Here is a 27,099-nt window from a genome sequence, read left to right on the forward strand (position 1 = left end):
TCATGGTGAGAACCGCACAGCAACAAGGAACAAGGCGAAGGCAGCGTGGGTGGGCGCGATTTGGGCACAGCATGACTAGGGGTGTTTGCATGGAGGGGTGGGAGGGGGAAGTGGGTGCTGATTGCTTCCTGCCAAAGTCTATTTTTCTTTGCCCTACGCGTGGTCGCATCAGTGGGCGCGACGTTGCTTTCTTCAAGCTAAAGTTGGACCAGTTGATGGACAGCCGTTGTCGGGTCTGCCTGGCGGAATCCAAGCAGAACCTGGGGAGGGAAGGCAAGAGATCGTTTAAGCAATTTTTTCTTTCAACAAAGCTTTATGGAGTCAATGCGAAGCATGAGATGAATGCGTGAATAGAATTAGGTCCGTACCTTTTGAAATACTCCACCTCCCTCTCAGTCTCGTCCATGTCAGTACTGTCCAGATCAATGTCTTTGGGCAGGAAAACGTCATCTACAATAAGAGAACACTCGGTCACAAAATGCCAACTTAACAAATGTAAATGTATGTTTCATATTGTCCCCGTCTCAATATGTCTGGATGTTGTATGTGCCTGTGGCACTTCTGCAGCCCTGAAACTAACCGTCTTACAGGGATAAATAAAACTGCATAGCATAACATAGCATGCTGACCTATTGAGTTGTTTGTCTTGTCGGCCTTCTTCTTCTTGTTCTTCTTGGCCTTGGCCTTGGGCTGGGGGGACTCTGCGCTGAGGGGTTTGCTGTTCTGCTGGGGCTGCTCCGTCTGCGAGGCACGGGAGGGCTCCAACAAGGGCTGGCTCCTCTCCTCTTTCACCTGGCTCGCCGACTGCTGATGGTGCTGCCTTTTCCCGTTGCTCCTCTCCTCCTTCCTGGGTCCCGGTGCCGGAGGGGCGACCGAGTCTTCTGCGGGAAGCCTGGGTCGGGTCACTTTGGCATCTGGTGGTAGTTGTGGTGTACAGTTGGTGGTGGTCACCATCTTGGGCGCTTCTGGGGCTTTCTTGACATTCGTTGTCTCGCTGGCGGCTTGCCTGATTGGCTGCTGCTGTTTAGGCTTGGCCTCAGTCGGTTGTGGTGCGGCGGATGTGCCGTTGTGAAGGAAAGGGGCCGGAGTAGGGGCTTTCTCCCTGCTGCTCTTTGGGCTGTGCTGTGGGGGGAGGCTGGGGCCGGGGCTGGGATCGGTGCTCAGTCGGGGGATCCTTGTGGCCAGGGAGGCGCATGAGGCTGTGCAGGAGCTGGCTCTTGCCGTTGCGGGAGGGTTCTCCAGGACGTTCTGGGCCGTCTGTTTGAGGGGCTGGGGGTTGTTCTGAGGTACGGGGCGGGGAGGGGGTGGCGAGCTCCTTGGCTTTCTCCTTCTTTTTCTTCTTGGCGACGCGGAGGTGTTGCAGCTCTTGCAGCCGGAGGAGTTCCCGTTGGAGGGCCTCCTCCTCCTCCCGCCCGCCGCTGCTCCTCCAGGAGCCGCTGCTCCTGCTGCTCCTCCCGCTCGCGGCCTCCGCCTCAGACGCACCTTCTCCTCCATCTGAGCACACACAGAGACACACACAGTTCATATCCGGTTGGTCCTTTGCTTCATTTAGTAACAAAAGAAACTCTGGTTTGAACCAACTCCCTTTTGAACTAAGTCCTTCCGAAAGGATATGGTTTGCTTCGACAACACCAATGTTAAAATTACACCTTGAAGAGATAGTTCAGTCCAAAATCATGTGTGGATTATCAGTGCAACTATAGACCACTTTTGAGGTCTGAAAATGCCTGGGGTGAACGATTACTTTAAAGTGACACTTCAATAACACTGTCGTCTAAACAAAAAGGGTAACACTTCAAACACCTTAAAAAAGTTTTCTAAATGCTTTAAACCACTACCTTCTTCTGTTTGTGGCGGGCCCGCTTGGCGGCCTTGGAGCTGGATGCGGGCTTGTTGTCGCTGGCGCTGTTGATGAACTGCAGCAGGTCCTCCACCCGCCGGTGGTCCTCCACGCCGTCAGCGCCGCTGTCGCGCTCCACCACTGCCGGCTGCTCCTCCCTCTTGGGCTGCTCCTCCTTCCGCTTGGTCAGCCGTAGGCGCAGCTTCTCACGCATTTCCGCGTAGTTGCGGCTGGTGGGCGCCGCGGGGGCTAGGGTAGGAAACAAGGAAATAGGGTTTTAGATTATTCTGGTAGTTTGAGTTTAAATGTGTGTTGAATATCAGAGCCCTCAATACTAACTAATGGGGTGAGTTAACTGCATACAATGTGTTGGGGACCTAATCAAAAAGTGCTATATAAAGTGCCATCTCTCTAGACTAGGCCAGTTCAGCTGCTGGCTAGAGTGTTCAACAGGCCATTCTAGTAAAGATTTAGATATTGTATTCCACAAAATGTAATTCTACATCATAAAACACTATAACAGACTTCTGTTTCTGACTTTTCTGCAAGTTGATGCATAGTAATCTGCTCATATTAGTACATGAGTATATGCGGGCATGTCTTACCCCGCCGTGGCCGAAGAACTCGCAGTAGCAGCAGTCGCAATACTTCCCTTCCTTCTGGTTGGTGGAGGTGGAGGTGGAGGAGCTGTGCTCTGAGCAGCTGTCCTCGTCCTGGCTCTCCTCGCCGTCGCTAGCCCTGATGGTCGTACGCCCGTTGCCCTCACAACGGTGGCCCTCGCACTCGGGGTCACTAGAAGGGGTCAAACGACAAGGTCAAAATGTAAATGTGATGCCAATATGAAGTAGTTGAAGTGCCGGTAGGTAATTTCACCCAATAAATATCTGGAACTTTCTGTACTGTCAAATAAAGTGCTTCCAATTGAAAAATACTTTTTTTCCAGAAGGAACTTCAGTTGTGGCAAGTCAAATAAGATAAAGATGTATAGTAAACATATAAAACAGAAACGTTCACACATGACAGATACAAATACTTGCAAGGTATACCTTGTAAGATAAATGTAAGGCACAAAAATCTATTTCATTAAAGAGCTGTGCTATACAAGATACACACTAAGTCACACAAATCAATTTTCACTTAAAAGCCGTACTGATACCGATACAAAACTGTTAGTAGCTCTCTTGGCTTGAAGAGGTAAAGACCTGAGTCTGTTCCCTGATGGCAGTACTGCATATTGGCTGTCCAGTGGATGTGTAAGATCCAAAATGATTTCTTTAACCCTCTCACGTGTGCGCTCTTTGTAAATGTTGGAGAGCCTTTTGCCTTCTCCCTACAATCTTACCACTGACCTGCACAACTCTCTCTAGGATATTCTGACTTGCCCATGTGTTAACACAAAATGTTAAGACAGGCTCAATATAACAATCTGTAAAAGGACTAAAACAGATGTACATTAGGCCTTCTAAGTCTACGAAGGAAGTACAGTCTGGATTGACATTTAGATAAGACTTCTCTTTGTAACTCTTTTTGCTTCTTTTATTGGTGCTATTTATTTTCTCATTTAATGTTGTTTTCAGTTCCTTTGTAATGCAGGGCTTATTATTTGAAAACACTTTCACTCTTTTGAAGGGACCACTGTATCCTCACAAAAATGTATGCAATCAGACAAAGCCTCTAAAGTCTCATCCAGTGTGGCATTTTTCTGAGAACACAGTCCAATCGGTACTGTCAAAGCAGTCTCGCAGCACTGCACTGGAGGGGTCATTCCACTGTTCAACTGATTTATAGACCACTCCCTCTCTCTGTAGTTTAGTTTGGTAGGCTGGAATGAGGTGGACTGCTATATGAACCGCGGTGCTTAGGAGGAGCCTTCTGAATAGACTTGTAGGCATGTTTAATAAGATAAATTGTTTTACTACCCCTTGTTGCACATGTAACATATTGCTGATAAGAAGGAGTCTTTTTGAGAGTACAGCTGTTGAAATCACCCAGTATTAATACAATCGGGGAGTCCGGTGATTTTGACTATGCGCTGCACACATGACGTGATAACATCTGCTGTGTGAGTAACATTGGCTGTGGGTGGTACATAGACAAGAATGATAAAGAACTGACCGAATTCACCGGGCAGGTACTTTGGTCTGAAGGAGAGGGATAGTACCGCCACATCCGATGAGCAGTGTTACTCCAGAGTGGTACAGTATACTACGATGCAAGCTAGATCTACTTAGGCTTTTATAAAGCTAGCCAACTTCAGTTAACTTCACATTCCAGCTGAGACTTCATTCATACTACGATAGTGGATATTGCTCGTCCGCCTGCCTTTAACTCTAGGAGGCTTGTAACTGCGCGTGCGAGTCGCACGTGGCGAGTCGAACACCTAACTCTTCATTGAGACTGCTGAAAAATCAATCGATGGGCGAGTCAGTGCCACATTTTAATTTGTGGCGAAATCAAATGAAAGAAGAGTTTTCTTGCAAATTCAGCAGGCTATGGTGTGAAATAGGCAGTTAGAATTGCTGTCTTTATTTTATTACGCATCTTTAATGATGTCTTTGGTGTGCTTATCAATGCAACAGCAGCTTTTTTCCCACTCCGATCTAAAATAATTGTATTAGCTAATTCATACAAAAGGTGCGTGAAGTTTCAAACGCATTCTGTCATTAATAAATGTGCTAGGTATTTTAACATTACTATATTTAAACAAACACACAAAAAAACGTTGATTAATAAAATATTTACTCAGTCATCTTCGTCAAAAGAAGAATGAATGGTCATCAAACCGCAGCTCAGACACTTCATTCAGGGTAAATGGAGTTAGCCCCGAGTTAGCCTGCCCCGGAGCAAGTTAGTTCTGAAGGACTCGTTGCAATAGAAATTTACCTGGCTAAAAGGTGAGTCACATTCGTATGACCGAAGTTACCTCACTAACTCTTCAAACCTCATTCGTAGTATAGGGCTCAGGAAATTGGCAGATCTGCTCCACGCTTTGTTGACATAAATGCAAACCCCACCTCCGTGCTTTTCCCCATGTCTCCCGAGTGGCGCAGTGGTCTAAGGCACTGCATCACAGTGCTAGCTGTGCCACTAGAGATCCTGGTTCGAATCCAGGCTCTGGTCGTAGCTCTGTCGTAGCGCCGCGACGGGAGACCCATGGGGCGGTGCGCAATTGGCCCAGCATCGTCCAGGGTAGGGGAGGGAATGATCGGCAGGGATGTATCTCAGTTGATAGAGCATGGCGTTTGCAACGCCAGGGTTGTGGGTTCGATTCCCACAGGGGGTATGAAAAAAATAATAATGTATGCACTAACTGTAAGTCGCTCTGGATAAGAGCGTCTGCTAAATGACTAAAATGTAAATGTCTCTGTCATGTCTGTATGGTGTTACGATTCCGACCAAGCTCAGTTCTGAGTCAATGGCGTGTCATCTAACCATCTTTCAGTAAGACAGATCAGGTTGGCCTCTCGGTATGCCCATTGGAACGTAATGTTGAAATGTAGCTCATCCATTTTATGGAGTATAGAAGGGAGCGATGGGCTTCAAATGTTCTGGTTATGAGTAAGACCTAGTTGATTAGGAGCCACCTCAAAGCATCAGTTGGTGGTTACGATTCAATGCGCTCCAATAGCCATCGAGAGGTAGTAGGCAGAAGTAGTGCCCAATCAACTGATACGGGATCAGATTTTAATTCATACCTTTAATGGGCAATATTAGTATTCGGGAATAGGTTAATCTAATCCCAGAGCTGTGGTGGTTAAAGGCAACTGAATTAGTGCTCTGTTGACATTTCACAGAGATACATACGCTTGTTTTTGTGATAAGTCTTTGAAAAAGAACAGGAACATCGCATTAATATGAACAGCGTATACTAAAATATGTAAAATGCTACGTCATGTCTCAAAATCGATATCCATTTTACCTCGTTTTATGTCCTCCAGATTTGAGAAGAAAGATAACGAGTTAAATGGTATGTCTGTGAGGTAGCCTTAATTCTCGCACAGCATCCAGCCTAGTTGACGCAATGCTATTTTCCGGAGTTTTGACCACTTTCTTTCCTCTGGCCTCCATTGATTTAGTCACCCAAATGTTTTACCATTCTACAAGGGTAAAAACTCCAATAAATTCTGAACAGATGATAGAGACATGAGGTTTGGACCATTGGTTTTCTTAGAGGATTATCTACACAATGCGTTTTTGATTGGACACCGTATATAGGCCTTGATATTTTCTCATCGCTCTACTGTTCAATGTTAGTATCAGGAGTAGGTTAATCTGATCTTAGATCTGTGGTAAAAGGCAACATAAACAAGGGACTGACCTGCACACGCTGGGTGGGCGCTGATGGTCCCGTCGGCTGGGGCAGCACTGGGCGGCTCGGCGGGTGACAGGCACATGCCCTGATGGTGGGCCTCCATGAAGCCTGGAGCCGGGGTGGCAGTCGTTGGGAAGGGGCTGCGAGCCCATGCTGGGGTAGTGGTGCTGGGTGGTGGGGCCAGGGGCAGGTGGCAGGGCTGGGCCAGATGAGAGCGAAGGGGAGGGAGGCCAGGCCCGTGGGACTGTTCCTAGGGGCGATGGGGGGTGGGTTGTTGCCTATGGTCCTCTTTACCTATATTGTGAAATACGTCACCTGGCAGAGACATAAGAAAAAAACAAATACATACAAAATGATGCACATTCAGCAGCTGGTCAATGAAGATCAGAGACAATTTACATTAAGTCATCTCAAATGCATCAATAATGGAGGAAATACATTTACAATCTATCAACGCTAAGTCATACCCGTTTTTACCCGTACTGACCTGTTGCACCCTCTACAACCACTGTGATTATTATTTGACCCTGCTGGTCATCTATGAACGTTTGAACATCTTGAAGAACAATCTGGCCTTAATGGCCATGTACTCTTATAATTTCCACCTGGCACAGCCAGAAGAGGACTGGCCACCCCTCAGAGCCTGGTTCCTCTCTAGGTTTCTTCCTAGGTTCCTGCCTTTCTAGGGAGTTTTTCCTAGCCACGTGCTTCTACATCTGCATTGCATGCTGTTTCTGTATAAGCACTTTGTGACATCTGCTGATGTAAAAAGGGCTTTATAAATACATTTGATTTCGGGTCATCGGGTATATTCTGACCTCTGCTTGTCGATTGTGTATTCGGAACATGCCAAATTACAATCAATGCCGCAAACACTTAACACTTTCCCTTTCGCCTTCTCAGGCAGCTAGCCCTAAGAAACACTTTGCTGCATCTCAGTGGTCTAAAATGGCTTCCTCTCCTTGTCTCCTCTCCTTCATCAGCATCAGCACTGATCTGAGAATAAAGGAAAGGTGAGAGCAATGACAGAAGCAGCTTCTCAGAGATTTCCTTTCACCTTTCCTGTCACATCAGTACAGATCAAGGATATGTCAAGGAGAGGAAGCTAATTCAGGCTATTGAGACACAGCCTTGGGGTTAGTGTCTGTTAGCCCTAAGCCCCCCACCATTTTGTCACATAAGTACAGATCAAGGAAACGTCTAGGAGACATGGAGAGGAAGCCACTTTAGACTATGGAGATATGGCTCTGCTCCAATACCCACACTAGCATACTTCTTAAAGCGTCCGCATGCTTCCCAGCCGAAACAGTTCGGAAGAGTTCGTGCATATATTATGACGACATTTTGTGACATTTTTGTTAGTTTTGGACTTCAGTAAGGGTTTTTAGACTGTTTGGGCACAAATGTTTTCTTGAGGCAAGCAGAAGTCAGTAGCCGAAGTCTACACCCCTTTGTCGGTGATTGGTCAACAGTAGGGATTCTTCAATGATCTTTGTTGTCATTTTACGAGAGACGACTTACGTTTTTCATGCAAGTTTTTTCATTGTGAAATACTGCAAACATCTTAGATAGATGTAAAATTGCACGACTAAGATCTTCTCTACAAAATCGTGAATTTATGACAGATTTCTTGAGTTATCTTAGATTAATTCTGACTACGGCGTCTCAAAATGGACAACCAGTACTATTGCCATTTTTTTATCATTTTTAAAAGCGGTCTTTTTTTTGTGTGTATTTTTGTATACATTTTTTGTACACATTTTTGTACTTTTACCCTTTTTTCTCCCCAATTTCGTGATATCCAATTGGTAGTTACAGTCTTGTCCCATCACTGCAACTCCCCTACGGACTCGGGAGAGGTGAAGGTCGAGAGCCATGCGTCCTCCGAAACACGATCCTGCCAAGGCGCACTGCTTCTTGACATACTGCACGCTTAACCCGGAAGCCGGCCGCAAAATGGGTCGTCCAGCTGGCGCACCGAGGTCACAAGGAGTCGCTAGAGCGCGATGGGACAAGGAAATCCCCGTCCGGCCAAACCCTCCCCTAACTCGGACGACACTGGGCCAATTGCGCGCCGCCTCATGACTGTCACACAGCCCGGGATCGAACCCGGGTCTGTAGTGACGCCTCAAGCACTGCAATGCAGTGCCTTAGACCGCTGCGCCACACGGGAGGCCCCAAAGCGAAGGTCTTTTAAGGGAGTATGCGAGCACACTCGTTCGGGTTCGCCTTGCCGAGTTCGGCGCCAGCCAGATTGAAGCATGCTGACGCCTTTAGAACGAACCAAATGTATCGGGCATGTGGTGGTGTGCTAGTATGGATATTGAAATGTAGATGTGTGTGCCATTGGGCTAGCCCTAAGCTCCGCTCCTCCACCTCCTCAGTTTTACCTAAGGGAGTTGGGTCTTTTAGATGAAACTTGGATGTGATTATTACTTGACTGGACAGTGGTTGCTGTGCAGGAGACTGAGGCAGTGGAGGCAGAGGTGGCCATCACCACTTTGTTGGCCTCCAGGAAGGCATCTTGGAAATTGTAGAGACACTTCTTCTTGGCGCCGTTCTTCCTCTCCCTGGGCAGGGGCTGTTGCTGCTCGGATGGCGAGGGGGGAAGGAGATGAAGGGGGGTAGGCTCAGATGAGGCGGTGTGGGTGTGGTCCCCGTAGCCGGAGGAGGAGGAGGGCGGGGGAGGGGCACGTCGGGGTGGAGGGGTGGTCCCAGCATGTCCCCTGGATATGAAGACAAACATTTTATTTAACCAGGCAAGTCAACAAATTCTTATTTACAAGGATAGCCTGGCCGAAAAACATTTGAAAAACAAGAGTTAGCCGCATGTTTAAGATCCTGTGTAAGTCCAAAGATTTAGACGGGTGAGAAAGAACATCAGACACAAACCATAAGGATGGCTGTCGCTGTATACAGAGTTAAAGTGTACATTGAATTCTATGGCACGAGGGTGGGAACGATTCTACTTCATACAGCCAAAAGACACAAACACGACACTGAACCTTGTCGGGACCCATTCTTGTATAAACTACAGAGACAAAGTCACACCACACCCCTCGGGCAAAGACACTGGTCCGACAGGAAGGAGGAGGAGCTGGGGGAAGGAGGCTGAAATGGGAGTGGAATGGGGCCTCTTACTACAAGAGCAGGCATGTAGTTGCAGGCAACGGAGCTGAAATAAAATGAGGCCCTCTTCCTTTAGCCTACATCAGGGATGGCCGAATCATCCTCCTCTTGGAGAACTACTTGGTATGCAGGATTTTGCTCCAGCCCTGTTGTACCACACCTGATTGAGCTAATTAATTAATTATTCCGTGTGAGCAGCTGATTAGTAGAATCAGGTGGGCTATATTAGGTTTTGGAGTGAAAGTCTGCAGTAGGGTAGTTAGCTCCGTGGTGACGTTCCCTCACAGATCTAGGATCAGCTTTCCCTCCCCCAATCTTAACTGTAACCATTAGTGGGGAAAATGCTAAACGGACCCAGTACCAGCGTCAAGGGGCGGCTTCACCTTACACCAGCTCTCCAGGAGGAAGTTTGGTTGTCCATGGGCTAGATGAAGAGGTATGTTCTCACCTGGCAGGGGGCTCCTGCAGCAGCACCGATGGGTTCCAGTTCTTCATCATGGCAGCGTCGCAGATGTTCTCGAACTTGAGCGAGAGGCACTGCAGCGAGCTGTTCCAGTCGCCAGCGCCGCCGCCAAAGCAGTTCTGGTAGACGTGGTCCGGTAGGGAGGGGCTGAAGGCCTGCTGTTTGGGCCCAGTGTGGCTCGACATGGGGGCAGGGGGGAGAGGCTGGGAACAGGACAGAAGAGTTCTGTGTTTGATCTGACAATCTTGATGGTTGTACAGTAGGACCTCAGCGTTACTCTGGACCCTGACCTCTCTTTTGACGAAAATATCAAGAATATTTCAAGGGCAGCTTTTTTCCATCTTCGTAACATACTTTTATCCAGAAATGATGCAGAAAAGCTAATCCATGCTTTTGTCACTTCTACATTAGACTACTGCAACGCTCTACTCGCCAGCTACCCGGGTAAAGCACTAAATAAACTTCAGTTAATGCTAAATACGACATTTTGAGTGCTAGCCTTGCCACACGCTAGTCACAAGCCTCCTTATTGTCCATAGAATTTCTAAGCAAACAGCTGGAGGCGGGGGCTTTCTCATATAGAGCAATATTTTATGGAATGGTCTGCCTATCGCAGACTCATCTCTTCAGTAGGTCCTACGATTGAGTGTAGTCTGGCCCAGGGGTGCGAAGGTGAACGGTAACTGCCCTTGCTGTCTCTGCCAGGCCAGCTCTCCTCTACAATGGGATTCTCTGCCTCTGACCTATTACGTGGGCTGAGTCACTGACTTACTAGTGCTCTACCATGCCGTCCCTAGAAGGGGGTGCAGTATCTATGCTGCAATAGTCTATGTGCCGGGTGGCTAGGGTCAGTCTGTCCTATCTGGCGTAATTCTCCTGTCTTATCTGGAGTCCTGTGTGCCTGATGACTCCTGGCTGTTTTTGACCCTGCTGGTCATCTATGAACATTTGAAATTTTATTTTATTTTACTTTTATTTAACTAGGCAAGTCAGTTAAGAACAAATTATTATTTACAATGACGGCCTACACCGCCAAACCGGACGACGCTGGCCAATTGTGCGCCGCCCATGGGACTCCCAATCACGGCCGGTTGTGATACAGCCTGGAATCAAACCAGGGGGTCTGTAGTGACGCCTCAAGCACTGAGATGCAGTGCCTTAGACCACTGCGCCACTCGGGAGCCCTGATGAACGATCTGGCCTTAATGGACATGTACTCTTATAATCTCCACCCGGCCCAGCCAGAAGAGGACTGGCCACCCCTTAGAGCCCGGTTCCTCTCTAAAGTTTCTGCTTTTCTAGGGAGTTTTTCCTAGCCACCGTGCTTCTACATCTGCATTGCTTGCTCTCTGGGGTTTTAGGCTGGGTTTCTGTATAAAAACTTTGTGACATCTGCTGATGTAAAAAGGGCTTTATAAATAAATGTGATTGATAGTCCTACAATAAAAATCATTTTATATTGAGCTTGCTTTTCAGTCCAGGAGTAGACTTAATCTGGGTCCGGGAAACTGGCACATGGTGCTTGGACCCTCAGCCCATATTAATTATGTGTCTGAGAAAAAAAGAAAAAAAAGTAATGCCAATAAATGGAATAAGGACCCCTAGTCTCTCAGCATATTTCCAATAGTGAGGCTTTTTACAACAACACTTGGCATAACCAAGTAGATTTGAGCTCATTTGATACAATGCGACCTCTTGTGGTATATCCATGCAATTACAGCAGAATTTCCAACCAAAAGGTATAACAGTTGAATCACTTCCAGACTTCGGTGTAAATCCCCTGAAGGGAATGTATCAATGGGCAAATTCGTTTTGCATGGCCCAGTGCCCCGGTTGGGTGGAGATTTCACTTAAGGACCAATGAAATGGTCTAAGATTTAAAACTCCACCCACCCGGGTCACCGGGCCATGCAAAACGAACTCGCCCAATGAAAAGTTCCCAGGGTGAAACCACCCAGAATTACCAGTTAAGAGGGATATGAGAGGTGTTACCACTCAAATCATATCCTTAGACTTAAATAATGTAAATCCCCATCAGTTTTCTAGACAATGTATAGCCAAATACAGTGTCTGTAACTAGGCTGTGACGATTATAATTTTTGGTAATGATTGTCATGCAAATGACCACTGTTGAAAATTTGAACTTTGAAAATTTGCTACAACATACCTAATGAATACAACACAGCTTTGGTGAAACCGCTGTCTCAAAAACAAATGGATTTGAATGCTTGGAACTTTTGGAAATGCAGCTTCTCCTCCCGACCATGCAGTTCTGCTCGTAAAATGATTACCAACTTTACCCACTTCATGTAAAAATGAAAAACTGCTATTGGGTAAACTACACATAGTTCTATCCCCCATTCTCCTAAAATGAATGTACTAAGTCGATTATGGCGAGACCATTGAAATGGCTTTCACATATCAACATCCTTACAGAGCAGTGGTAAGATCAGTAAGGGACACAAGTAAAGGAAGCCTGTATCTGTCGAGCATTCAGGAGGAGTAAATAGAAGCTGCCCCTAACCTCAGACACAGGGTCAGATTTCAATCACCCCCCGACACCCCAGGTCAGTATTGGAAGTAGGGTAATAATCTGACCTTAGATCTGTGGTTAAGGGCAACATCTACCCCAAGCTAGTACAGTTTTGGTGGTATGTGTGTGTTCACTCACATTGCTGTGTGAAAGGGTGGGGCTGGGGTAGAGTGTGGGGTGCAGTAGAGGCCGGGGCAGGTGGGAGAGGTTGTGCAGAGGCAGGTGGCCGTGGATGTGGGGGGTAGAGGTGGAGGGCTGGGTGGCTGGGGGTCTTGTCGCCGCCCCGGTGAAGAACTGTTGGTGGCCGGAGGGGGGCGCGTGGAGCCGACTGGGGGAGGGGGGGGGAGCTGGGCCCAGGGGGGCGAGGGAGGACAGGTCCTGGTTGCACACATGGCACTCGCAGGCATGCTGTTGCACCTGGAATGAGAGAAACAAGATAGCTACCGTGAGTTTCTCTTGTCGTTTTGTCTCCTCCTTTCAGCATTAAGACTACTGTGCGAGCGTTTTGAGCTAGATGGTGACATACCCAAACGGTATGGTATGTGGAGGCTGTGTGCCCCATGCATTGGAATCCATTCAAATTGAATAGAATCTTTCTCTAGGTATTTTATATCTCAGTAGGTTAACCTGATTAGAATTCTACCTCAAGCCATAGTTGTGTGGTGTGGTTGTACCTGTTGCTGGGGGTAGTAGGGCGGAGGGCTGTTTCTCTTCCCTGGGGAGAGCTCCCCCCGCTGCCCCGGAGGCTCCCCGCCCGTTCTCCCCGTCAGCCTCCTCCTCATCGCCCCACCGACGAACTACTGCTGCTGCTGCTTCCTCCAGGAGACTGGACAGAGAGAGAAATCAGAGGAAGATGGGAGAATGAGGTGGAATGGAAAGAGACAGAGAGAGAAAGATGGAGGGGGGGAGAGAGGGAGGGAGGAGGAGGGGGGCAGAGGATGAGAGGGAGAAAATGTTGAGGAAAAACAGAGGGAGGAGAGGGGAGGATAGGAGATGTGGGGGGAGAGAGAAAGAGAGAAAGGCAGCAGGAATGAGTCAGAGTCAAATAACATTTCCTCAATCAAATCTTTCCCAGTCCAGGAACTTGGCACAGAAATTCAGCAGAGAAATGTGCCAAAGTTGCATTAAGGGGCACCGTCACACACGGTGTAGGTGAAGTTACCCAGACGCTGATCTTGGGCCAGTTTTTCATTTTCCCCCCAAATGGTTAAGGTTAGGATTGGGGGAGGGGAAGCTGATCCTAGATCTGTACCTAGGGTAAACTTAACCCCGGAGCTGTCAACCACCCACACACCTCATCTTTGAGCGCCATGTTCTCCCCGCCTCCGTTGAGCTCGCTGTGCAGGCCGTTCATGCCGGCCACCACCCCCGGGTCCTCGTAGCCGCCCATGGGGTAGATGTCCGCAAACTTGCCCAACAGAGGAGGCACTTCGTCATCGTCGCTACCACTGCGAGGAGAGGAGGAAGAACAAAGAGAAAGTGAAAAAAAAGAAGGTAAATATTTAATGATAAAATGATTATAGGAAATTACATTACATGATTAGAGAGCACATACCTGATAACAAGGACTTATAACTACATATACCACAAAAGTAACCATAACCCCAATAAATACAACCATAACTCCATCTAGATAATGGGATAAATCCTGCTGGTATCATGAACTAGAGCTGGGCAATATGAACCAAAAATCCATATCACAATAAATTGGATGTATTATCACGATAATGATAAATTCAACGACAAGTTTATAACATTAACAGTAATTTTTTATATTACCCAAAAACTACTACTTTGAATGTTGCAGTTATCAATTGCAGCTATCAACAACTACACATATTAGCAATCCTATTTCATACTTCACATTTCTCTAGTAGGGACCTATAGGTTATTTATCGTAACGCACAATGTCAGCAAAATATCCACGATATGGTCGTGGTCGATCATTTTGCTTGATCGTCCCAGCTCTAGCATGAACTGATAAGGCCTTTCTTTGTGCATTTAGTACCAGTCAAAAGTTTGGACACACCTACTCATTCAAGGGTTTTTCTTTATTTTTACATTGTAGAATAATAGTGAAGACATCAAAACTATGAAATAACACATATGGAATCATGTGTCATGTGGTAACAAAAAGTTTTAAACAAATCAAAATATTTTATATTTGAGATTCTTCAAATAGCCACCCTTTGCCTTGATGACAGCTTTGCACACTCTTGGCATTCTCTCAACCAGCTTCACCTGGATGAATGCTTTTCTTCACTCGCCATCCGACTCATCCCAAACCATCTCAATTAGGTTGAGGACGGGGGATTGTGGAGGCAAAGGTCATCTGATGCAGCACTCCATCACTCTCCTTCTTGGTAAAAAAGCCCTTAAACAGCCTGGAGGTGTGTTGGGTCATTGTCCTGTTGAAAAACAAATGATAGTCCCACTAAGCCCAAACCAGATGTGATGGCATATCGCTGCAGAATGCTGTTGTAGCCATGCTGGTTAAGTGTGCCTTGAATTCTAAATAAATCACAGACAGTGTTACCAGCAAAGCACCCCCACACCATAACACCTCCTCCTCCATGCTTTACGGTGGGAACTACATATGCGGAGATCATCCGTTCACCCACACCGCGTCTCCACAAAGACATGGTTGAACCAAAAATCTAAAATTTGGACTGCAGACCAAAGGACACATTTACACCGGTCTAATGTCCATTGCTCGTGTTTCTTGGCCCAAGCAGGTCTCTTCTTATTATTGGTGTCCTTTAGTATTGGTTTCTTTGTAGCAATTCGACCATGAAGGCCTGATTCACACAGTCCCCTCTGAACAGATGATGTTTAGATGTGTCTGTTACTCGAACTCTGTGAAGCATTTATTTGGGCTGCAATTTCTGAGGCTGGTAACTCTAATGAACTTATCCTCTGCAGCAGAGGTAACTCTGGGTCTTCCATTCCTGTGGTGGACCTCATAGAGAGCCAGTTTCATCATAGCGCTTGATGGTTTTGCGACTGCACTTGAAGAAACTTTCAAAAGTCCCACTAAGCCTCCAGGCTGTGTAAGGGCTATTTTACCAAGAAGGCGAGTGATGGAGTGCTGCATCAGATGACCTGGCCTCTACAATCTCCCAACCTCAACCCAATTGAGATGGTTTGGGACGAGTCGGATGGCAGAGTGAAGGAAGAAGCAGCCAACAAGTGTTCGGCATATGTGGGAACTCCTTCAAGACTGTTGGAAAAGCATGTGGTTGAGAAAATGCCAAGAGTGTGCAAAGCTGTCAAGGCAAAAGGGTGGCTATTTGAAGAATTTCAAATATCAAATATATTTTGATTTGTTTAAAATTTTTTGGTTACTACATGATTCCATGTCATTTCATAGTTGAGAGGTAAAACATACTAAAAGCAAATACATTACAATAATGTACCTATATATACAGTGGGGAGAACAAGATTTGATACACTGCCGATTTTGCAGGTTTTCCTACTTACAAAACATGTAGGAGGTCTGTAATTTTATCATAGGTACACTTCCAACTGTGAGAGACGGAATCTAAAACAAAAATCCAGAAAATCTCATTGTATGATTTTTAAGTAATTAATTGGCATTTTATTGCATGACATAAGTATTTGATACATCAGAAAAGCTTAACTTAATATTTGGTACAGAAACCTTTGTTTGCAATTACAGAGATCATACGTTTCCTGTAGGTCTTGACCAGGTTTGCAAACACTGCAGGAGGGATTTTGGCCCACCTCCATACAGACCTTCTCCAGATCGTTCAGATTTCAGGCCTGTCGCTGGGCAATACGGACTTCAGCCCTCCAAAGATGTTCCTATTAGGTTCAGGTCTGGAGACTGGCTTAGGCCACTCCAGGACCTTGAGATGCTTCTTACGCGAGCCACTCCTTAGTTGCCCTGGCTGTGTGTTTGGTCGTTGTCATGCTGGAAGACCCAGCCACGACCCATCTTCAATGTCTCTTACTGTAGAGGGAAGGAGATTGTTGGCCAAGATCTCGCGATACATGGCCCCATCCATCCTCCCCCTCAATACGGTGCAGTCGTCCTGTCCCCTTTGCAGAAAAGCATCCCCAAAGAATGATGTTTCCACCTCCATGCTTCACGGTTGGGATGGTGTTCTTGGGGTTGTACTCATCCTTCTTCTTCCTCCAAACACGGCGTAGTGGAGTTTAGCACCAAAAAGCTCTATTTTTGTCTCATCAGACCACATGACCTTCTCCCAAATTCTCCTCTGGATCATCCAGATGGTCATTGGCAAACTTCAGACGGGCCTGGACATGCGCTTTGGCATGAGCAAGGGGACCTTGCGTGCAGCGTTGCAGGATTTTAACCATGACGGCGTAGTGTGTTACTAATGGTTTTCTTTGAGACTGTGGTCCCCAGCTCTCTTCAGGTCATTGACCAGGTCCTGCCGTGTAGTTCTGGGTTGATCCCTCACCTTCTCATGATCATTGATGCCCCACGAGGTGAGATCTTGCATGGAGCCCCAGACCGAGGGTGATTGACCGTCATCTTGAACTTCTTCCATTTTCTAATAATTAGCCCAACAGTTGTTGCCTTCTCACCAAGCTGCTTGCCTATTGTCCTGTTAGCCCATCCCAGCCTTGTGCAGGTCTACAATTGTATCCCTGATGTCCTTACACAGCTCTCTGGTCTTGGCCATTGTGGAGAGGTTGGAGTCGGTTTGATTGAGTGTGTGGACAGGTGTCTTTGTATACAGGTGAACGAGTTCAAACAGGTGCAGTTAATGCACAGGTAATGAGTGGAGAACAGTAGGGCTTCTTAAAGGAAAAACTAACAGGTCTGTGGGAGCCGGAATTCTTACTGGTTGGTAGGGTGATCAAACACTTATGTCATGCAATAAAATGCAAATTAATTACTTAAAAATCATACAATGTGATTTTCTGGATTTTTGTTTTAGATTCCGTCTCTCACAGTTGAAATGTACCTATGATAAAAATGACAGACTCTACATGCTTTGTAAGTAGGAAAACCTGCAAAATCGGCAGTGCTTATCAAATAATTGTTCTCCCCACTGTATATATATATAGTACATTATTGTAATGTATTGCTTTTTTAGTATGTTTTACCTCTCAAAAGTTTTTCTGTGATATTTTATTGCTTTTACATGACTTATACTCAGGTCTCGTTTGGAAAATACCATTTGCTATTGTCTTCTGAATAAATAACTTCAAATATTTTATAAAACAAAGAAAATGCACCCTGGTGGACTTTACAAGGTGGTGATGACCCCTTCTGGCAGGATGAGCGCGGTGCTGCTGTATGGTGATGGGGGAGCTGGAGGCCGGAGCGGACGCTTGAGCTGCCCCGGAGGAGAGAGACTGGGGGGTGCACTCGGCCAGGTAGTCCCGGTGCTGTGGGGGGCTCCGTGACCTGAAGCGGCAGCTTGATGTGGAGTCTCGGCAATGGGCGAGTCCATGATGCCGCACGTCAGGATGTGGGAGAGGCTGCAGTCGTCGCAGGTGCATCTGGGGGAGGAGGGAGGATTGTTAATTAAAAGGGGGGTTTCACAAAGGTTGGGTAGGTGGCCAGTGGTGGTGTTCTAGGTCATCGTATATTGATGTGGTTCATGAGATGCTAAACACTGCTATACCCATTTCCTTCGGATCACTGAATAACACTGGGTACTGGCTAGAAACAATGGTTTGTTTTACTTTGGGTTAATAAATGATGAATAAAAACATACCCGGACAAAAAGGTTTGAATGTTTCATTGGACTTGTGTCATACAAAACCCATAGGTTAAAAAAAAAAGTATTTTACTTAGACACGCAACAAAGAAACAAACGCACCATCTGTAAATCACAAGCAAAACGAATCCTACAAACTCACCGTCTTCGAATAATTGCAATTTGGACAGTCTGGAATGCTGAGACGAGAGGAGAGCATTCTCATCGTGTCGTCAAAGTTACTGTCACCAGCTAAAGATTTCTTACTGTTGGTTAACTGCAAAGAGAAAAATAATACAATTCACGTACAGAAGTTTAAAAAGGTACACGGTCAAAATCTGTCCGACCAGTTTAACTATTTGTCCATCATACCTGTTCTTCTATAAACCTCCTCTGCTTAAAGAATTCCCAGTCTTCCTTCAGCATCCGTTGTTTTGTTTTCAAAGTCTGGAAATAGGTAGACATTAATTATGAGCTTTGACAGATTGAGGTCGAAATGTCGGCTTTTAATAAATAAGAGCACCTATTCACCTTTTCTCTGTTGGACTATATAAATAATATGACATAAATAATAGGTAAAAGGGTTAGGGGAATAAAAAAAGATAGACAATGCTCACACCTACAGTAATTGTCTTATATTACATGTTTGATAAACCACTTACATTTTTGCTAATTAAAGACTTATGTGGTTCCGTCCGTTGATTTGTGAGATTCTGGCCCTCTACCAAAAGCAGCTGCCAGAGAGAGAAAAACTAATTGTTAAGCATCAGAAAAACCAAAAGAAAACCTTCAGGACATCACAATATGTCATGGACATTTATTTAAGTCCCATTGTCACACACAAGGAACAGCCCGTGGAGAGTATCAGAGAAGCAGGGAGTATATGTGTGTGTATGTGATGTGTTTCTCTCGGTCTGTGTGTATGTACCCCTGTTCGTCGACGTAGTCAGTCAATCCTCTTCTCACACTCCTGCCACTTAGCCGCCACGCGGCCATCTCCTGCTCCAGGCTGCTGGTGCTCTCCAGCAGGGTCCTGTACATGTCCTCGCTGGCTCAGTCGGTGGGGAGGCCATGCGTGCCTAATCAGAAATTGCATAATTTTTTAAAGGAAACATTGAAGACACAGCTAGGCCAGTTTATCATACAAATGGCCTATTTAGGTTTGAGGATCGACCCGGGTTTAATGATGTTGCTATACTAAGACAAACTAAACGAAGGGATTATATAAGGAGACTATAAAAAAATATATATAATAATCCTCACAGAAGCATACACTTCAATAACATTATGAGAAATCCGCTCCTTAATGGCTGTTTTGTCATTAGACTCAATCTTACCTCAGCTGTGCAACTAGTGCTGGTAAACTGCTGTGCAGGATGGGCTTCCGGAGAACACCAGGTTCTCAAAAGGTGCTTGCTGTGCAGCTCCCACGTCACCTGGAACTTCTGCAGGTGTTCGTTCTCCTGTGGAACCCAGACAAAAAAAAAGAAGTGTTAGAAAAACAAGTTTATGCGGCGGGTTCAGCTGCACGCGCAGCCTCCGGTCACCGTCTACTGTGTTGGCATAGGGTCGAATCCAGCCCTTTGACGCACAACCTTTCTGTCTTTCCCCACTATCATCCTCTATCACTATCTGCTAACTAAAATTAAAACATCTGAAAATCCTTTAATATACAGTGCGGTCCAACATTATTAACACCCTTTGATGAAGATAACAAAAATAACTGCATAAAATAAATAATTAAAATACTGTGCTATATTGTATGCTCAAGCACACATCAAAAACCACAAAGGAATACTTAATTGGTCACAAAATCTACATTTTAATGGCATCTCAGTCTCGGACTTGAAACCCATTGAAAACATGTGGTTTGAATTGAAGAGGGCAGTCCATAAGCACAGACGAAAGGATACTCAAGGATCTGGAAAGGGTTCTGTATGGAGGAATGTTCTAAGATCCCCCACAATGTTTCTCCAACTGGTGTTTTGATTAAATTTTTAAGGCTCAAAGTGCCGTTATCCTCAAAGGTGGGGTTATTGGTGTCTATAATTTTGACCCCTACAAGTGAGATAATTTTTTTGTATTACTGGATAAACAAAATCGCTTTCTCTGAGCAATTGTATTAGTTTAAAATATAATTTACTAAATGTCTTTGAGCATAAAATATAGCTCAGTATTTAAATTATTTATTTTATCCAGTCATTTCTGCTCATCTTTGTCAATAATCTGGACCCCACTGTGTGTGTGTATATAACTTAACTGAACGTCACCATTGTCAGGTGGCTTAACGGTTGCCACCCCATATTCCAGAACCACAGCAGTGGCAGCTGCCCAGGCTGATGACTATTGGGTCCCTAAGCCAAGGCGAGCAAGTATGAGTCATCCTGTGACACCGTCTGTGGCTTGTACCTGAGTCTCTCTCGTGGAGATTCTAAAGCCTATGTTAATCCTGGGTGCGTAGCATGAGGCAACGCCACTTATTAGCCTTCACCTATTGGGGGCAAGTCTGGTCTAAATCCTGACGGCTGTCGCCAAAACTCAGGCTAAACCCCAAAGAGACACTGAGCAACACCAAGCATTGTCCTCTGTGCTAGTTGATGCTAACAAAAATGGCTAACACAAAGGCACCTCAGTAAGGCAATAAAAGGTAACGCAAAATAAGCCAATGCAAAAACTAATGCAAATATTGAACAAAGGCTTAGCACAAAGGCTAGTACAAGGCACAGAAGGCCAACAGTAAGGCTAACAGTAAGGCTAACAGTAAGGCTAACAGTATTAGGTAATGGCTATGCAATGGCTAAATAGAAATGCTAACCCCTTAAAAAGTATTGAGCAAGACTGTTTGTTAGCCCACTGGTCTAAGACTAAGTTATTTCTAATGCTAACGTGATGTTAATCTTTAATGCTATTGCTAACAGCGGAAGACCTACCCAGGGTAAGGAGGAAGCTGCTGATGGTGGCGCAGCCTGCAGAGGGCGCTGTACCCTCCAGGAGCAGCGTAGATGAACTGGTGGGCCTGGGGCTGAGCTGTGCGGCCGGGCAGCCGTGGAAATGGTATAGGGGGGTACCACCTTCATTTCGCCAGGACGTAATCAAGGCCTGCTGCTCCAGCCTCTGCAGAGCTGGGTAATGGTCCTTCTCGCATTGAGCCTTCCGGAACAGGAGGTGGGTAAGATGGACATCATAAGACCTGTGTGTACAATAATAGGCTAAACAATAGAACAGCTAATACTTGTAGTGATTATCTGTAGGTCCGTCATATGATCAGACCTAAATAAATGCATCTCAAACACTTCAAATGACTGAGTTTGATTGGGCTTCGGTACAATCAGAATAGATGGTTTAGCCTATAGTAGGAAACAACAGAGGAAGGTTTTCATTTGGAAATGGCTTACATTTTCAAGTATTTTTATCTGGCAAAATTGGGTAAGTGAAAGTGAGTGTAACCACTCCTAAATAATAATTTGGTACCTTTGTCAGATAACTGATCACTTTGAAGATCAAAGTGAAAAGATGGATTTGGAAAAGAGGATGGTAGTGGATGGGAGAGCATGGAGGGCAAAAAAGGGAAGAAAGGAATGAGGCAGGAAGAAAGCGAGGAGATGGAGGTAGGAAGGAGATATGTAAAGGAATGTAGGGAGGGAAGGAAAGATGATAGGAAGGAATAGAAACAGGGGGAAAGAGAGGAATGCAGAGGCAAACGGAGGGAGGGGGAAGACATGCTGCCTTCTCTCTAGCTGGGTTTCTTACTGTCCACCAACTCCTTCATGCCCTCCCTTGTCGGCAACCAGGGTCGTGGTCGCCGGACAGCGGCGTGCCTGTTCATGTAGATGCACTAAAAGACTAGGTAGCGCATCTAACCAGTGGTCCTACAGCTGCTGGGACTCGGGGATCGGTAAAATCTTCCCAGAGGGGGTGAAGGCTAAGAGGTAATTTGATGCATCAGTGAGAGGTCACTGGGTGCTCTTAGACAACTGTTTTTATGAAAACAGCCCAATCAAACCACACATCAACAAACTTCCCTCCCGCACGAAGCGATGGTTGATGATCAATAGATTACGACTGACAGGCAGAAGAAGAATCATGCTGGTTTTCCAACAAAATTTATAGTTAAAGACCGAAGCAAAACTATTTCCAAACATTTTAATGAAAGTGGGGAACAGCCAACTTTCCACGACCGGCTGTGCCGGAAGTCAAGAGTCAACAAAGCATGTGAAAAGAATTTCCAAACAAGAGAATGTAAAAACTCCACCAAACTCCAACTAAAAACAAAAAATTACAACTGCCGCCAAAATTCCCATTCATTAAAATCACAACTTAACCAACACCCATCTATTTTTGTGACTACATGGGCCTATTCAATTGGGTTTTTAAGTATTGAAACCAAACCATATGGATTTGAATGGAAAGTATTTTAATAAACATGAAAAGACAAATGTAAGAAGCTTAACATCACTTCAAATAGCTACATGTATATTACACAGCATATAAACACTCCAAATAGGCTGTGGAGCTAGACAATATATGAAAATGAATTATTTAGTTATATTATTCAATTATTTCAAGAAATACATTAAGAAGTATTTATGAAAAGTGGACATAGTAGGCTGGTAGGGAGCATAAGCGATTCAGCATTTAAACACTTTGTAGTATTAATAATTAGTTATAAATTGCCCATATAGGATGTGACATAGAATTAAATATAAATTAAAAATTATGGATAATAGAAACGAAAATTTAATTGAAATTTTTTACTAAATACTTTGCTACAATGACATACTTTAGTTATCTACCCACCCTTGCCTCCCTTTCGTTTTAGTATTACGCTTTGGGATATGTGTTTTTTCAGATTGCACAATGATTCTTTAGTTGTGGAATTTACATCACCGCACTCCTTCTCTTGGTCCCTACTCCTTGTAAGTCACCTTGATTTATCAGTTTTCTTTTAAGGAAAATATTTGTAATGAATCATGAAGAAGCAAAGCACAAACAGACACAAGTAGATTACAAATGCATCCTGGGCCGGGCATGCCCTGAGCCTATGAAGTGAGCGCTACTGAGCGAAATTGAGCTGGGCGAGATTGCCGACGCTCCAGCCTTTGGGGGAATCTCGGAAATTGGGCACGCCCGCCTTCCAGCTCCGCCACATACTCTGGTCCTAACACCCACCACAAAAGAGCAGATCAACGTGACCTAAGCAATAGCAGGGACATCTGTGGTAGTAATGTGTATTTCATGGAATGACTTTGACTGATTCCGAGAATCATTATTAATTTTTGTTTTAACTGCTGGGCCGCACAAATCAAGAATTTAGGTTGATACACGCCTCTGGCTCAAATGGCTCTAGAGACATGTTCAGACCAACAACTGTCTATCATACTGCGTATAATAGTAATAGATCATGCTGCAGGCAGCATATAGACGCATTCTCAAGCTTAAAATCATACTAGAACTGAGCACATTACATTTTATTACTTTTAAATTAAATGGAACATGACCAACAACAACAAAAATCTTCACTAATTTGGTTTTGATACAGATAACAAAAAATATTTGAGATCTGGAGGGACTAGATATCAGTCATGGGCAGTGAAATATTTTAAGCAACCAACCAAATTCACATAGAAATGTGAGTTTAGATGTACCATTCTACTTGAAAGCAAGTTAGGAAGCGAGTGTTTCTATGTGCACTATTTCTATGCTTCCTGCTCTTAAGTTTTGTTTTTGAGTCGTTTACTTTTGGTTTTTACACCAGCTTCAAACAGCAAAAACAACATCTTTGGTTACTGGAAAATATATTTGCTGCCGTTTAGATGGTACAATGATATCTACAATACACTAGCTTATTTTGTCGATAACGAATGGCAACCAGAATGGTAGAGCGATTTCTGCATAGTGTGCAACTTTTTAAATAGTATTTGTATTTCCTTTGAAACATTGAGAATTTCACTGAGGCTGCCTGGAGCGCTACATGAGTGTGTGTTTGCACGTTTGAGACTATCCCATTGGTTCATTGCACCAGGCAAGCTTCAATCACTGCAGTTAGAGAACTAAAACTAGTTGTGTTGTTTCGGCCTTGACTCCAACCATAGATTTCCAAGTAAGTCCGTTCTGGGGGCGCTGTGAAACCAGAGACTGTTCAAGAGAGAGAGCCGGGCCAGGGTTAGTATTATCTGACAATGCTAGGAAAGGATGGTAGCACAGGTGGTGCCTTCTAGAAACTTCCTGGAACACATAGCCTAATATGTCAAACGACAAACACTTACTCTTTGCCTGCCGTGGTATCTAGTGACCACCACAACGTCATCCAGCCTACCGGTTACAACTGCACACTGTGTCAGCAGTATAGGATGAGGTCGGGGCGGGAAGAGTTGGGAGGTTGGGGCGCAAGCACCATTGGCGTCGCCTCGCGGTTGGGTGTCGGCCCAAGCCCTCCGCTACCCACAGGCATGTGCAAAGCAGGAAGTTTGCTCTGGGGGAATGAGAAATGAGAAAACAGGAACGTGCATACACCAATAAATGCAAAAAAGATAATGCAACCAATGCTGTATCATAAACGTGAGTTAACGAATCAACACTTAGGTCTGTCCTCTGAAGTATTTCATTGCAGCAAAGTGTAATAGAGGTCGATGCTTATTATACTAGAGACGCACCCAGAACAGGAAGGAAATTCAGAGAATCAAGCAAATAGCAGAAAGAAGAGGGAAAGAAAAACAAGTGCATTCCAGGACAGAGGGGCACTCCAGGAATTGTGTTCCTCAACTTGGAATTCCCATTAACCTAGCCATTAGTTAGGACGTCGCTAACACAGAGTGGCCCTTATGAGTGAGGCAAGGCAGCACACGCTGAACAGCCATTAATAGAAGGTATCAGCAAGAGAGACATCTAAACACTGGTTTGGCTTTCTGTCTGATGTCATTGTTTCCCGCCTGATAGTAGTAAAGGAGGAAATCCAAAGCCTCTATAATGCTGAGTCATCAGACAGACGAAACTGTAATTGCTATACAATGTGTGTGTTTGGGTCAGGACTCAGGGCAGCCAGCCCTGCTGTACTCCACCTCAGCGTGCCTGGTGTGTGTGGTTCGCGCGCCTGTATGGTGGGCATGCTGGTCTGGTACGCTGGCGATCGGTGTTCTCTCTCCTGGTCATGGTTCGAGAGCACTCAAATCGGTGATGCATTGTGGGTAAATGGTGACGGACTGACGCATCTACAAATAATAATGAGTAGCGGCTTATGATACAAGGTAAACAGAGATCAGTCAGCCAGCAGTCGCCCTGCAAGCCTCCTGTCTGTCAATGTACCCTCTTTATTCCTTGTTGTGCTCTACCTTTAGTATGCCTGTCATCATCTCGCTCTTTGCGCGTCTCTCTATGGGTGTGTTCGAGAAGCACTGCTTACAAAAGCCGACTAGACGAAAATCAGCCAAGTGAATGGGAGGCATCACGCGACAGTCCGAAAGTCGGACACTGTAGTGGTTTTCCAACGACGAAGTGTCAACATACTGCTATTGTTTAGTAGTTGTTCTTTGCAAAATGTCCAAAAAAAAACATTTCTACACCGCATATCACACTCACAAACTGGAGAAACAGAACGGTGTTAAATTAATTGATTACAGAGTCTCAATTACCACTTTCGTTTGTATCCCCTGTATCTTTAGAATCGCAGTAAAGTTGGTTTCCTGTTTCCAGGTCACATTCGCGTACGGTCAACCAAAAACACCTAATGATTGATTGACAAATAGTGCACTTCCCACAATGCAGAGGCATTGGCTGCATGGTGCAGTTGGTGAGAAACAACTACAGCAGCCGAAGGCGACTTCTTAAGAAACTGCATGACAACTGATCACGGTTTTGTCAAGTTCATGCAGTGCGACCTGGAGAGTGCAAGTAGGAAAATGTTTGTTCGCATAATGCAACACACTTTGAGGCTAGACAAAATGTATCTGCTTAGGCAACGGCCGGTTTCTGTTGCCTGATATGATTACCAATGCCTGCCTGCATCCATCTGGACTTGGCTGTCTACTTCCAACTGTACACAAATATCCACGCCCAAGCTTGGCCTTTGTCATTCAGTTCATTGGTCCAGCCTCTGCCACTGCATCACCCTACTTCTCCCTCCCTCCACCACCCCTCCACCAGGCTGTAGTGACTCACCACCTGTGACTCCTCCAGGCAGGCGCATTGGCGGTCCTCTTCTCCACCGTGTGCGGCAGTTGAGCCACACCCCACAGAGGCAGCTGCAGGCAGCAGGGGACTTTGGGGACTCATGCCACCCGTTCTGCCCCCGCCAGGGAGGCCCGTGTCAGGATGGGGTGTGCTGTCAGGCTTGCGCTCACTCCGGCACAGGAGGCCGAGCGGTGGCCTGTGTGGTGGAAAATGTGAACCCTCTGAAAACCAGGCCAAATGTGACGGGGTCTGGTGGTTTGAGGATGGGAGTGGATGTCAGTTGAGCGAGAGTGTGTGTAGGACTACTGTAGTGGCAGTAACAGTAGCTATAGCTTTTCCTCCAATATGTAGCCTACCCAGGCAGGTTCCAAAGTTAATTGGGCAAGTCAGTCCACGAAGTAAGCACAAGCGGGTGGAAAATGTTTTAAATTGGAAACTGATTGGTAGCTATTATTGGTCATACGGTTTAGGATGGGCCTTCTGTTTCGACCACTGCTTTCATATATGTGTGTGCCTACTGAGCGCCACCCCCGGGGCTTTTCAGTCCACACAGAAAGTGACACTCTGTAAGGACAAGCTGAACGCTGATGCTGATCTATGTTACCGTGCGCTAACTGGAGAAGCTGCAGAGACAAAGTGAGTGAGTGCATTACCTGAGGACTCCAGAGAAGTCCGAATTCACCGGCCCCTCCGAAAGCACTGTGGCGTGTTGTTCATGGGGACCTGGAGGACACAAAGGGCCCGACATGGAACCAACACCTCCGGAGTCACCCCTCTCAGTAGCTTACTGATGCCAAGCGTCCATTTACAAAGGCTATCTGAAGCATGTTAAGCACTTGACTGGCTGGGGGCTATGCCCACAATTAGTTAGTCTCCAAATTACGTTATTTGAACTACAAATAAAACACAAAGCAGTTGATGATGTCTGTCTGGCGATATTTCAAGGAACCTATGCAG

General features: G+C 45.5%; 1 pseudogene; it reads right to left on the reverse strand.

Moving 5' to 3' along the window:
* Nucleotides 1-26,890, reverse strand: LOC123484131 (annotated as a pseudogene).
* Between the last annotated feature and the right edge of the window lie 209 nt (nucleotides 26,891-27,099).

The sequence above is a fragment of the Coregonus clupeaformis genome, unplaced genomic scaffold (genome assembly GCF_020615455.1).
Source record: "Coregonus clupeaformis isolate EN_2021a unplaced genomic scaffold, ASM2061545v1 scaf0202, whole genome shotgun sequence".
In the NCBI taxonomy this organism is placed as follows: Eukaryota; Metazoa; Chordata; class Actinopteri; order Salmoniformes; family Salmonidae; genus Coregonus; species Coregonus clupeaformis.